Below are 13,400 nucleotides of genomic sequence, written 5' to 3'. Positions count from 1 at the left end.
TGTGAGAAAGAGTGAGTGACAGGGCGAGGCAGGCTCCATCTGTCTGTGGTAATGAATAGAAGCCCTGGAATGCTGCTGTCACGCAGTAGGCAGAACGGAGCATAGCTGGGCCCTGAGGTGGAAAGATCTCTCTCTCTCTCTCTCCCCCCCCCCCCCCCCCCCCCCACTGTCACACACACACACAGGCGCTTGTTTAATGTGAGCGAGACGCAATCTGAGGGCCACCGATCCCATCTTTGAGCAGTCCCAGACATCCTGACATTTTCAAACATGTTTGATTTCATGCTTCCCGAGTGGAGTAGCGATCTAAGGCACTGCATTGCATCACTACTGACCCAGGTTTGATCCCGTGTTCTGTTAGAGCCGGACGTGACCGGGAGACCCATGAGGCGGCTCACAATTGGCCCAGCGTCGTTCGGGTTAGGGAGGATTTGGCCGGTCAGGTTGTCCTTGTCTCATCGCGCTCTAGCATCTCCTTGTGGCAGGCAGGGTGCCTGCAAGCTGACTTCGGTAGCCAGTTGCACGGTGTTAGATCCGAAACATATTGGTGCGGCTGGCTTCCAGGTTAAGCGAGCAGTGTGTCAAGAAGCAGCCGTGTTTCAGAGGACGTATGGCTCTTGACCTAAGTTGCAGCGATGGGACAAGTCTGTAAGTACCAATTCGATATCACGAAATTGGGGAGAAAAAAAATAAATAAACGTTTGATTTTAACAGCACAAAGTCTGCTATGCTCTTGTAGTGTGCAACATCAAGTTTTGAGAACAGTTATCGGCAATAGCCAATGAGATCTCGCCAGAGAAGAAGCCAGTGAGATTACGTTGTTTCGCGTCACCCAGGATGTGTAGACTCTCGAGCAGGAGCGATGATTACAACTAAATTAGTATGCATTTGTACTTGGCTTTGACCAGAGCCAAAGTTCAGCACAAATGTTATTCAATTCAAAATGATGGCTAGACATTTCAACTCTGTATGGCAAGAGTGAATTTCTGACTGAAAACAATTATGAGCCCACTTTGAGGCACAGCTCATTCTAGCTACGTTAACATTCTAATCACATCATTACATAATTGTTTTCGCGAGACAGCATGGTATCGGGAATTCTCACAACCTAGTGAAGAATCTTGTAGTGTGACCATCGTGTGGGCACCACTACGTTGGCTAGAAACAACTACAGAAAAGTTGGTCGTCTAATGTGAGAGGCTAAGCAATTAGGATTTTGAACATTGTGCAATGCACACCCGGCATTAGACTGTTGTCCTATGTACACACTCATTGAACACTGGTCACTTGTTCCAGTACCCTGAACCTAAGCAGAAGCAGAAGAAGAAGAAGCAGAAGAAAGAAAAAGCAGAATCCTAGAGTCTAAATCTCATGTAGACTCCATAGCGCCGACATGTAGGCTACAGCTCACCTTGTGTGTGGAGGGGGACCAGGGGTGCAGGTTGAGGACCACCACACTGAGGATGACTGAGAAGGTGACCACGATCATGGTGAACATGACATAGTTAACTACAAGAGTGATAGCCAGGGTGTCACGTCCTGACCTTAGTTCCTTTTGTATGTTTCCATTTTAGGTTGGTCAGGGCGTGAGCATTCTGTTTTGTTCTTGTGTTTCTATTTCTATGTGTTTGGCCTGGTATGGTTCCCAATCAGAGGCAGCTGTCAATCGTTGTCTCTGATTGAGAACTATACTTAGGTAGCCTGTTTTCCCACTCTTGTTTGTGGGTGGTTGTTTCCTGTTTAGTGTATGTCACCTTGCAGAACTGTTTCGTTTCGTCCATTCACTTCGTTATTTTGTTTTGTGTGTTCAGTTAATAAATTAACATGGGCACTTACCACGCTGCGCATTGGTCCGATCCTTCCTACTCCTCCTCAGACGAAGAGGAGAAGCGTTACACAAGGAGCTCAGGGACCTTGTCAGTCAGCAGAAGCATGGGCACAGTGCCAGTGATGAGGGCAAGAGAGAAAGGGAAACACAGGGTTAAAAAATGGTGACTATTGATCTACTGTTGTTTGGCAAGTGATAAAGACTGGGCATAAACATTATGAACCAGCTAAAGACAAATTGTTTTTTTTACAACTGCGGGCCACATTAAATCAGTTCACGGGCCGCATCTGGCCCACAGGCCGCCAGTTTGACCCATGCTCTAAAAAATAAATAAAGAATAAACAGACTAGATAAACATCTTCCCCGGAGCACAACATATATTCTTAATGATACTTCCTTGCTTTGTAATAAACAATGGCAAACTACCCATCTCAAGTTATCATAGAGATGGAAAGAGGGTACATGTCATGTCTTTGTGCTGCCCATGCTAAAGCATGCTTTGTGGCAAGTGTGCCCTGCATCCATCTCTATGCAAGTTACGCATGCCAATGAGACAATGTGCATGTTTGGCATGGTGTGCCTGCATGGGACGGACATGCGTCAGGTGGTAGATAGAAGACAAAGATGCCCAGGACCATGTTGAGGATGTAGGGCACGATGATGAGGGGAGAGTGTGGAGTTAGAGAGGAAGGAGGTGGTGACAGGGAACAGGGGCGTAAAAAAGGGCATTGTGGTGCTAGAAGAGGAGAGCAGAGAAGAGTGAGAAAATAAAAGTAGGAGATACGAAAAGAGAAGCCTGGCGAGATTAGAGAAGACACTAACCAATTAAGGCATTCTCATCTATGTCCTGTATCTCATCTTCTCTTCATTCTCATCCAGGGCATATTGGAGACCCACCTCTGATGAGTTATAGGTATAGGAGCAAAACACCACAATGCAGCTCTGCCAGTCAAATGGGAAGTACGCCACCTACAGGCAAGGAGGAGTTATTACAGAACCCCCCCATCCATCTGGCACTCCAGGCAGGCTAATGCAAACTTGTGGCGGGCCGGGCGCAGTGCACGCTGACACAGTCACCAGGTGTACGGTGTTTCCTCTGACACATTGGTGCAGCTGGCTTCTGGGTTAAGTGGACATTGTGTCAAGAAGCAGTGCGGCTTGGTTGGGTTGTACTTCGGAGGACACACGGCTCTAGACCTTCGCCTCTTCCGAGTCCGTACAGGAGTTGCAGCGACGAGACAAGACTAACAACCAATTGGATACCACGAAATTGGAGAGAAAAATGGGTAAAAAAAAATATTAAAAAAGGAGGATATGAAAGATCTTAAATAGTATTTGAACCCAGGTCTGGCTATGATGTCCTGGTTTATAGGGCAGCTGCTGTGGTAGATAGCAGGAGGCAGCCAGGTCACGGTCTCATCGCTGTAGACCAGCACATTGACACACACCACGACAAGAGAGACAACACAACATAAAGAGAGACCTAAGACAACATAGCATGGCAGCAACACATGAAAGCACAGCATGGCAGCAGCACAACATGGTAGCATAACAAACATGGTACAAACATTATTGGGGACAGACAACAGCACAAAGGGCAAGAAGGTAGAGACAACAATACATCACGCAAAGCAGCCACAACCTATTGCAGTTTCAGTCTTCCCAGCCTGGTGCAGGTCTACAATTTTGTTTCTGGTGTCCTTTGACAGCTCTTTGGTCTTGGCCATAGTGGAGTTTGGAGTGTGACTGTTTGAGGTTGTGGACAGGTGTCTTTTATAGTGATAACAAGTTCAAACAGGTGCCATTAATACAGGTAATGAGTGGAGGACAGAGGAGCCTCTTAAAGAAGAAGTCACAGGTCTGTGAGAGACAGAAATCCTGCTTGTTTGTAGGTGACCAAATACTTATTTTCCACCATAATTTGCAAATATATTCATTAAAAATCCTACAATGTGATTTTCTGGATTTTTTTTCTAATTTTGTCTGTCATAGTTGAAGTGTACCTATGATGAAAATTACAGGCCTCTCATCTTTTTAAGTGGGAGAACTTGCATAATTGGTGGCTGACTAAATGCTTTTTTGCCCCACTGTATATTGTACAGATTAACACCAATAAGCTCTAAATTCTGCTCTAAGTAAATGAAGAAAACCGTTCCATAAAAAACACAACAAAACTTTAAGAATGTTCAGAGAACGTCCTAAGAATGTCACTTAAAAATATATACATTCTGTTCTCAGCATAAACAAAACTCTCTCTATCCTCTACCAAGTTAAGTGTGTTAAGGTGTGTTGGTCATGTCCACTAATTAGTGACACCCGATGTTAATGAGTGCTTGTTTCCTTTGAAATGGGGTCTGTTTGAGTAGACTAAAAAAGAACAGCTTTAAGTAAAATAATCATGGCATGCTAGCTCCATCCTGGTGGCCCAGTGGAATTTGATTGTTCCTATATCGTTTGATACCAGAACTACTGAAGGTACAAGGACACACTGGTTACTTAACATTGTATTGATGACATTATGAACACTGTGATTTGTATCCTTAATACAAGCATCTAGGGCTGATGTTTAGAAAACATTTGTCTGATTGGAATATAAAGGGCCCGTCTCCAAGAGGCCCGTTAGACTTTTTCTTTGCCTCTGCACTGAAGGTGTTCTCCCTGACTTCTTGTACTTTACCAGATGTGTTTTTTTTTTTATTGATGAACAGCTGCTCTTCTTTTGGTTCACCTGAAAATACTGCCTACACCAGGATTACCCACAACAATTGAGAGGTAGAGCCTAAATGTGAAGTGTTCAGAGGATCCCAGTCTTACAGGGATCAATAGCTTTTTCATGTTGCTGTGAAACAACTCTTACATTTGAAATATAGTCAAAAGGCAGCCCAGTCACTTGGTTTGCAATTAAGCTGAGGGATGGGGCTGAAGGAATCCAAATCATAATCAAATTCATCGCTGGAGGTCTGGATGCAAGAACTAGCAGTCCGTGAGATCAGCATGGCCGTTTTTTACGCTTTTCATCATTGACGATTCCAGTTACTGTATGTGGAAAATATCTGTGTTAGGCAATTGCATCGTCTCAAAGCATGCATTTCCTCCTACACTAGAACTAACTTTTTTTATTTTTTCTTTATAGCTGAAAATATAGCAATTGGATTGCTATACCCAGAAATGTTAGCCTTTGACCAGCTTCAGCCTGTCACTAGTGAAATGTATGAGAATGGAATCCAAACTAAGGGATACTACACCCATTGAGAGGGAGAGTTGAAGTGTCTTATTTTTGACTTCCCTAAGGTCATGTTTCTGTATACGTGTCACAAGAGCCCAGGCAATGCTGACAACACTAGACAAAAACATTGCCTGCTTGTTAGAAGCTCTTTGTAGCGTACTGCTTACTTTTCCCACTCTCTCTTCAACAGATTCTTCTGGTGACATCGATCTGAACGTACAGACCCATTATATCACGTCTGGGGCTGGGCTCAGTCTTAAAGGCAAAAGCTTCAGCATGCTGGCCATCATTGAGTCCTGGGAAGAGGACGGGAGCTGCCGCGAGGACAACACCAGCCAATATCTGTTAATATTTCTGTTAAATGTTGGCCTGGGCTGCCTGGTCCTGTCCATGTGTCTACAGATGGACAGAACCATGCGTCTGCACACCTTCATGGGAGCGTGTGGTGTTCTGGCTCAAGAGCGATTGGCTGGGGCCGTACAGCGATCTCCCTGATGACATCTGCCAGTGGCAGGTTTACTGGCACTTAAGTAGAGATGTTACAGACTCTGAGAAACATCCCAAGGCTGTGTTCAGCCTGTCAGGCAGGGACAGAAACCCACTCCTACATGTCTGAATCAGGACAAATGACAAGCGGACGTGACTCATGGGAGATAAGAAAGCAATTATGCTGTTAGACAACCTAGTTACCAGGCCTAGCCTCTGATTGCCAATAGTTCTTGCCCTTGACATAGCCCTTAGTTTAGGCTACCTCATTATTACCACACACGCTATGACATGGGCATAAAAAGGATGTGCAACAGTTTATGTAGCCTACTTTTTACGCTTCCATGTTTGATCAATAAACTCTGACACTCACTACACACGTTTCATGTTTCTGTGCAACAGTAGGTAGGTCCAGGGTTGTGTTTCTGTGCAACAGTAGGTAGGTCCAGGGTTGTGTTTCTGTGCAACAGTAGGTAGGTCCAGGGTTGTGTTTCTGTGCAACAGTAGGTAGGTCCAGGGTTGTGTTTCTGTGCAACAGTAGGTAGGTACACACAACACATGGTTTTTCAATATGCTTCAGAAAAACTAGAGTACTGATGTCTTTTTTTGTTAAATATTCTTTTTTAGAACAATGGTATGCATTTTTTTTTGTTCTTGTTTTGCGATGTACACTGACTCGCACTGACTACACCTGAAATGTTATGCAAATTAAATGGTACATGACAGCTAACGCTATGCTACATCAACTTTCAATCTTTCAATAGAGATTAAGCCTAATGCGTGGGAATAAGATGGACTATCCTATAGCCACGTGAAGATGTGGTGGGGGTGCTGTCTACGGGGGTATTCACTGCTAACTCAGGAGTAATTTGGTTGGGATTTCTTACGTCAAATTACTCAAGTTGACTTTGTTCACAAATACAGCTTAATGTATGTGGAATTCATTTTTATGGCCTTGTCATCTAGACTGTGCCTGTTGCCAAGTGTCTAACCGTCACCTGAACTGGCCAATCCTGGTGGTGTAGGCTACATTCTAAATCAACCAACGAGGGGAGACTAGACTGGTACGTTATTCTGGCTTGTAAAATCATTGTGATTTTAACTGACCATGAGAAAAGACAGCTACTGTACGACAGAGTGAATTGAGCCCCTAGTGTAGGCATACACTGCCCTACACAATTATAAATCAACGTTGTTATCAAATGTGGTGGCAGCTCTTTTGCTGCCAACTATACTACCTGTGTGTGTCACACTGCCCAAACCAAATTGACAAAAGTTAAGACTCCACATGCTAGTAATGGAAAACGGGGAATATCCTAATGAGTCATAGATGGGTTAGCTGAGAACGTCACGAAAACGATGTGCGCGCTTCAGTGGGGCAGAAGTCCGTGTGGTGTGGTGATTCTGGATGGAAAGATAGCGACAATGACAAACTGCCGGGTGGGGAATCATAAGTGTCTCGTTTCAGAAAGTTTTATCTTGTTCTTTAGTGTCCTGTTTTGAGGTGTTTTGACTGATGTCACGTACATGCTAATATACAGTTGAAGTCATACACTTAGCTTGGAGTCATTAAAACTTGTTTTTCAACCACTCCACAAATTTCGTGTTAACAAACTAGAGTTTTGGCAAGTCGGTTAGGACATCAACTTTGTCATTTTTCCAACAATTGTTTAATTCACTGTCACAATTCCAGTGGGTCAGAAGTTTACATACACTCTATTGACTGTGCCTTTAAACATCTTGGAAAATTCCAGAAAATTATGTCATGGCTTTAGAAGCTTCTGATAGGCTAATTGACATAATCAAGGTATTGGAGTGGCATCACAAAGCCCTGACCTCAATCCTATAGAAATTATAGCGTGTTCAAGCAACGAGGCCTACAAACCTGACTGTTACACCAGCTCTGTCAGGAGGAATGGGCCAAAATTCACCCAACTTATTGTGGGAAGCTTGTGGAAGGCTACCCGAAACGTTTGACCCAAGTTAAACCATTTTAAAGGCAATGCTACCAAATACTAATTGAGTGTATGTAATATTTTGACCCACTGGTAATGTGATGAAAGAAATGAAAGCTGAAATCATTCTCTACTATTATTCTGACATTTCACATTCTTAAAATAAAGTGGCGATCCTAACTGACCTAAGACAGGGTATTTTTACTAGGATTAAATGTCAGGAATTGTGAAAAACTGAGTTAAATATATTTGACTAAGGTGTATGTAAACTTCCGACTTCAACTGTATAATATCAATTAAAATCTGGACATCGAAGCCAGTGTAGTTCCACTGCTGATTTTCATTCTTCCCCTCTAAACAAGGACTGATTTAGACCTGGGACACCAGCGGGGTGTAACTATCAGGTATAACAGAAAACCAGGGGTGTATTCATTAGTTGGATTCTGTTGCAAAATGTTTTGCAATGGAAACAGTTCACTCAAAAAGCTCTTCAACGTGAAGTAAAATTGGTTGGGTTCTTAAACGGAAGTTGTAGATCATTTAAATTGTACTGAGTGGCTGTAGATCCATCTACTCTGGAACCCTCTTCCCCAACAGCTAAAGGTCCAAAGCTTCTGCACATGTGCATGATTCTCTACTTTACACACAGTCTTTGTTCTACTTCAGATGCTCAGAGAACAAGCTACTCTGACGAATGGTGCTTGTTGGAACTAACAGAACCGGATATAGTAGCATAGTATAATGTTACTGTAAGACAAAAACTTTTTAGAATTATTGTGCGAATGGTCGCATCTCTCTCTCATGCGGGCCAAAACCATATGGCCCCGCACCACTAGGCAAAATGTGCTTTTATTCAATCAAAACACAGTAGGCTACTTCGAAACAACACTTTAGCCTACATAACTCAAGAACATCTAAACGCATGACCCCATGAAACTGATTGAAATCAAATGGTTGGCATGCAGATGCTGCACGGACATTTTCCCCGGTAAAACTTGAAGAATTGTTGTAGGCTGACGTTTATGGGAATGAGTCTTGTCCTTGAGGCAGAACTAAGAGATTTCCTCTAGATGGGCTAATAGGCTATATTGTAAAAATGCATAAAAAAAAAGAAGCTTTTTTGTCTTCATTTAAGGTTAGTGTTAGGCATTAGGGTTAGCAGTGTGATTAAGGTTAGGGTTCAAATCGGATTTTATGACTGTGCCAGCTAGTGACCACTGCCGAGCTGCTTCCAGAACAAGAGTCATGACGAAAAACGCTAACCTGCGAAATGATCATTCACGATTGACATTTCGAGAAATGAGAAGGGAGGGTTGAGGTAGCTGTACAGAAACACATGAGCAGAACGTGATTTGAACGGGACAGGGGCGGTTACCTCCGTGATTTCCTCCGGTTCCGCAAGGCCCCAGTTTTAGGGACATCTAAGGAGTGCAGAGTTTTTCCAGTTCAGTGTCACATAGTCAGAAAAAACTGACGGTCATGGAACAGGGATGGCGTTCTATGCTATTCTGAACTCTTGGTCGTGTTCTATGCTATTCTATTTCGGAGCAGGACAGGAGTCTGCCACACCTTGTCGGGAGGAATCGTGAGGACTTCTATATTATTCTAATCTTCTGGATTCCATGATAGCCTGTAGTCTGTCCACGCCTAGAGAAAGAGGGAGGGGGGAGAGAGAGATTAAGTCACGAAACAAGGAGGAGATAATAGAGAAACGACAGAATAGGAACAGAGATGAAATTATTATTACAGTTCTCTGATGTTGCTGTCATTTCTAACGCTGCTGTGGCGGTCTCATTTACAAAGACACTGCACTGTCACACACACACACACATACCTTCTCCAATAACAATTTGCGCTGCAGACCAAGGAAAAAAAAGCCAGGCGAAAAGCGAGAAGAGCGAGGCTACACACGAGAGAGATCCAGAAATAAATAATTTCATTTTGAAAAGAGACGAGAAGAGAGCGAAGCTTAGAGGAGAGATGAGGATAAATGTTTGACGCTCACCATATTCATGGACATCGTTGGTTGTCATCGCCTCGTTCTTCTCATACTGCCCAGAGAGATAGACTTTAGACTGGGGTTGGGGGTGAATCTTCTTGTACATGGCAGCCTGCTATACTCAATCCTGTCCTAGGAAAGCTTAATTAGCCATGCATGATTGGAGGCTCGATGTCGCTGAGACAGGGCTGGCTGGCAGTGCCAAGGGAAGGAGGCCGTGGCTGTGTTTATATATGCATGCGCAAGTGTGTGTGTTTACGAGTGCTTTGACATGTGTATGTTTATACAATGAGTATACCAAACATTAGGAACACATTCCTAATATTGAGTTGACCCCCCCACTCTGAATGGCACACATACACAATCCATCTCTCAAGGCTTAAGAATCCTTCTTTATCCTGTCTCCTCCCCTTAATCTACACTGATTGAAGTGGATTCAACAAGTGACATCAATAAGGGATCATAGCTTTCACCTGGATTAATCTGGTCAGAGCAGGTGTTCTTAATGTTTGTGTACTCAGCGTATGTGTTGTGTTGTACCAGACTGACAAGCTGGGAGAAGGATAACCTCACTCTGACCTAGACTTTCTGCTCCCAGTGTTTGGCTGGCTGGGCCTTCAGGTTGTAGTTATGGAAGATCTTCTGGTGAAGCTGCACCTGGGAGGGGGGAGATTTGGGTAAGGACTTCTGATTTACAGTTTTGATTCGATCAACGTTATTTAATTTACCAGCAAACCATCTCTACCCCCCCCCCCCCCCCCCCCCCCAACAGGTCGTTAGCTTCCTGGTTTCTTGTCCTCTAATCCTAGTGACTATCACAGTCACGTCTGGCCGCCTCTCTCCTTCACCCCATTTACCTCTGTCTCCCCCTTTCTCCTGCTCCCTTTCCCTCTCTCCCTTCTCTCCTCCCCCCCTCTCTCTTTAGAGGAAATCATAAAATCCCTGATCCATCCATACCTGTCCTGCCTGGTTTTCCTCCCCAAAGAAAGATTGTCTATCCTCTGACACTACACCAGCACTATAGGCACCTAATTGCCCAGAGGTCACTACACCAGCACTGTAGGCACCTAATGGCCCAGAGGTCACTACACCAGCACCGTAGGCACCTAATGGCCCAGAGGACACTACACCACCACTGTGGGCACCTAATGGCTCAGAGGTCACCAGCTAGCATGGGGGGGGGTGTTTGTTTTTCAACACCCCCACTGGGTCACAAGGTCAAATTCAAAGGCATTGTCGTTCAGGAACCTGGGTAGTAGGAACCCAACACGTCTCCGAAACCATTAACCCTCACACACACTCCAACTAACACATGCCTCCACACACACACCCAGGTCCAGAGTGTGAAACAGGCCAGCACAGCCGCTACACCGCCGTATAGCTACACCAACCTGCTTGTGCGTGCAAAACGTTTCTCCCTCTCTCTGCCTCTCCTCTCTTTATAGGTGGGCGTCGTCCGCTTGGGGAAGCTCTCGCCTGATTGGCCGGCGGTGCTGGGATTGACAGGATGGGTTTTGGCCTATGGAAGCCACCGTAGTCAGATACCTGTTGTTGAGGTTTGGTCGGGGTGGGGAGAGGGGGGCATGACAAATGGGGATATTTTTGGGGAGAACAAAGTGGGAGAGGTTCAGATGATCACTCCCCCCCCCCCCGGTAGGAAGGAGGGGGGTATACCGGAGACGCCACACATCAGGTCGCACCATGCTTTTGGTGGAACCCTCATTGCATGCTACCCCCTAATGTGTCTGTCTCTCTGGCTAGTTAGACTATCCGTTGCTCTCACTCTACTACCCCCCCAGACTCAGATTCTCTCTCTCTTCTACTGTCCTTTGATGGAATGGCAGGTGTTCTCAACTCTGCCCAGTGTGTGATATGCAGATCATTAGAAACCCTGGGGGAACTCCAGCACACACACAAACAGACCATAAAACACCACAGCAGTATTCAACACCTGGTCAACACACTCAAACATCACCATCAACAGAGGTAATCAGGCTAGAAAGCAGCCTCAAGGGCTAAATGCATGTGTAAATCGGAAAAACATAGGGACAGGAGTTTTCATTCATGACAATCCTACAGGAAGACTCTGTGTCTTGTTGTAGCCTATGGGTGTTTTCATAGAGGAAAACTAGGGCCCAGAGTTTTTTCAGGTCAAGTCAAACAGTTTGTTGACGAGGCCTCCCACTCTGTGTGTGCGTGCGTGCGTGCATTCTCCATTATTATGCGCAGGGATCGCATTTTGACAACAGATGGAGCCTTTGATTTGACTCATCTCAGAGCTTTATTTTTAAAAAACTAAACAAAAGCACGACAAGCTTAACAGACAGGTGTGTGTGTGTATGGGAGAGAAAGGTGGTACAGATTTCTACAGTAATGGGAATTCCACAGGCGGTTCATATATATATATATATATATATATATATATATATATATATATATATATATATATATATATATATATATATATATATATATATACACACACACACACACACACACACACACATATATATATATATATATATATATATATATATATATATATATATATATATATATATCAACCGCCTGTGGAATTCCCATTACTGTAATACATACAGTGGGGCAAAACAAGTATTTAGTCAGCCACCAATTGTGCAAGTTCTCCCACTTAAAAAGATGAGAGGCCTGTAATTTTCATCATAGGTACACTTCAACTATGACAGACAAAATAAATTCCAGAAAATCACATTGTAGGATTTTTTATGAATTTATTTGCAAATTAAGGTGGAAAATAAGTATTTGGTCACCTACAAACAAGCAAGATTTCTGGCTCTCACAGACCTGTAACTTCTTCTTTAAGAGGCTCCTCTGTCCTCCACTCGTTACCTGTATTAATGGCACCTGTTTGAACTGGTTATCAGTGTAAAAGACACCTGTCCACAACCTCAAACAGTCACACTCCAAACTCCACTATGGCCAAGACCAAAGAGCTGTCAAAGGACACCAGAAACAAAATTGTAGACCTGCACCAGGCTGGGAAGACTGAAACTGCAATAGGTAAGCAGCTTGGTTTGAAGAAATCAACTGTGGGAGAAATTATTAGGAAATGGAAGACATACAAGACCACTGATAATCTCCCTCTATATGGGGCTCCACGCAAGATCTCACCCCGTGGGGTCAAAATGATCACAAGAACGGTGAGCAAAAATCCCAGAACCACACGGGGGGACCTAGTGAATGACCTGCAGAGAGCTGGGACCAAAGTAACAAAGCCTACTATCAGTAACACACTACGCCGCTAGGGACTCAAATCCTGCAGTGCCAGACGTGTCCCCCTGCTTAAGCCAGTACATGTCCAGGCCCGTCTGAAGTTTGCTAGAGAGTATTTGGATGATCCAGAAGAAGATTGGGAGAATGTCATATGGTCAGATGAAACCAAAATAAAACTTTTTGTAAAAACTCAACTCGTTGTGTTTGGAGGACAAAGAATGCTGAGTTGCATCCATAGAACACCATACCTACTGTGAAGCATGGGGGTGGAAACATCATGCTTTGGGGCTGTTTTTCTGCAAAGGGACCAGGTCGACTGATCGGTGTAAAGGAAAGAATGAAAGGGGCCATGAATCGTGAGATTTTGAGTGAAAACCTCCTTCCATCAGCAAGGGCATTGAAGATGAAACGTGGCTGGGTCTTTCAGCATGACAATGATCCCAAACACACCGCCCGGGAAACAAAGGAGTGGCTTCGTAAGAAGCATTTCAAGGTCCTGGAGTGGCCTAGATCTCCAGATCTCAACCCCATAGAAAATCTTTGGAGGGAGTTGAAAGTCCGTGTTGCCCAGCAACAGCCCCAAAACATCACCGCTCTAGAGGAGATCTGCATGGAGGAATGGGCCAAAATACCAGCAACAGTGTGTGAAAATCT

This window comes from Oncorhynchus mykiss, chromosome 21 (assembly GCF_013265735.2).
Source record: "Oncorhynchus mykiss isolate Arlee chromosome 21, USDA_OmykA_1.1, whole genome shotgun sequence".
NCBI classification, from domain to species: Eukaryota; Metazoa; Chordata; class Actinopteri; order Salmoniformes; family Salmonidae; genus Oncorhynchus; species Oncorhynchus mykiss.
Note: the sequence above shows the minus strand (reverse complement) of the source record.